Genomic DNA, 1,713 nt, shown 5'->3' with positions numbered 1-1,713 from the left:
AACAGAGTCAGCCCCCAGTAGATAGTGCAGTGACCTCAGGGATGGGAGACCTGATTTCTAGTCCTGTGCGACCCTGGACAAGTTGCTTGCCTCTCATGCCCTAGGCAATGAAATGACATAGTTACAGGGCAGGAGCCAATCTTGCATTGGTGTTAGGAGTTTCCTTCCTGGAAATTCCCTATTCCGATGAAATCATAATGAAATAATTAATTTTATAAAATAAATACCTGGAAAGACAAAACCCAGGAGTATAGACCATAAAAACAAATGAAACGCAAAGAAGCACATCACAGTTCCCAACTATAGCATGATGTCCTAATGAAGTGCCTGAGTAACACGGCCCAGACAATGCCAGGACTCCGTTCTTTAAGGAAGGTGCACATTCCCACACGAGCAGTGCATGGGGCTGGTTTGAATCAATAATTCCTCATGACTTTTCAGGTTATTTCAGTGACTTTAGCCACAAGGCCAGCTCAGGAGCCTTGCTCACTGAAGCTCACTCTGCTCTGACGGAGGCAAAGGGCTCACAGCCTCCACTGCTGAAGCTTTCTGCTCTGACAGAAATGCTGCTGAGGGTGGGGATGAGTCAGGCTGTGAAGCCGCTCTGAGCAGCTCTGGGGGCAGTGAAACTACAGGGCTCCAAGGAGCCAGCCACACCTTGGGACCTCTGCTAGGGCATCTCTGTCTGGCTTGTAACCCTGGTACACTCTTGTGTGCTCAGTCTGCTAAGAACTGGGCATAGAGCAGCAGCTTATGTGTCCCTAGCACTGAAAATGGAAAACTGAATTGGTAGGTGGTTCGTTGGTGAATTTTACGTACTTTTTTTTTTAAAAAGTCATCCCCACTATGAAAATGAGAAATGACCCCAGAGAAATTGAGCAAAGCTTTTGGGCCAAGTCACCTTAATTAAGCAAGCTCCAAAAGTTTGCTAGTTTATATGATAGAAGCATAAGTTCATTGACAAGTAAAATGAGAGAAAGATAAAGACAAAGATACAGAGGGAGGAAGAAGGGAGAAAAGAGAAGAAGAAAGAAGGAAGGGAGTGAGGGAAAGAAGGAAGAAGGGAAGGGGGAAGGAAGGGAGGAAAGGAGGAAGAAAGGAAAGGAGGGAGAGAGGAAGGGAGGGAAGGAAAGGAGGGAGGAAGAGAGGAAGAGAGAAGAAGGGAGGAAGGGAGGAAGAGAGGAAGAAAGGAAGAAGGGAGGAAGAGAAGGAGGAAGGGAAGAGAGGAAAGAAAGAAAGAAGGAGGAAGGGAGTGAGGGAAGGGGAAAGGAAGAGAGAAAAAGAGGATGAAAGGAAGGATAGGTGAGAGAAAGAGAGGGAAGAAAGGAAAGAAAGGAGGAAGGAAGGCAGGCAGGGAGGGAGAAAGGGAGGGAGAGAGGACTCCTGACTCTGGCAGCCCAGATTTCAAACCCCATTCAGATATTTCACAGATTTAGAGTGAGGAGAGACCTTAGGTCATTAAATCCAATACTCTTATTTTACAGATGAGAAAGTAATTTTAAAAAATCAGCATTTGCATAGCCTTTTTAAGGTTTACAAAGCACTTTACAAATATCATCTCATTTTATCCTCTATCCCCACTCTCAATTTTCAAAAATTCTGCAAACTGTTCAGACTGCGGGTCACTGAAGAATAACCCTGTGGCTGAGGGAATGTGCCAAATGCCGCCCCTCCCCCCCCATTTAGGAGGCTCCTGCCTCTGACCTCCCCTCC

The sequence above is a fragment of the Trichosurus vulpecula genome, chromosome 5 (assembly GCF_011100635.1).
Source record: "Trichosurus vulpecula isolate mTriVul1 chromosome 5, mTriVul1.pri, whole genome shotgun sequence".
NCBI lineage: Eukaryota > Metazoa > Chordata > Mammalia > Diprotodontia > Phalangeridae > Trichosurus > Trichosurus vulpecula.
The sequence above is the reverse complement of the archived record's forward strand: the minus strand, read 5'-3'. Positions refer to the sequence as shown.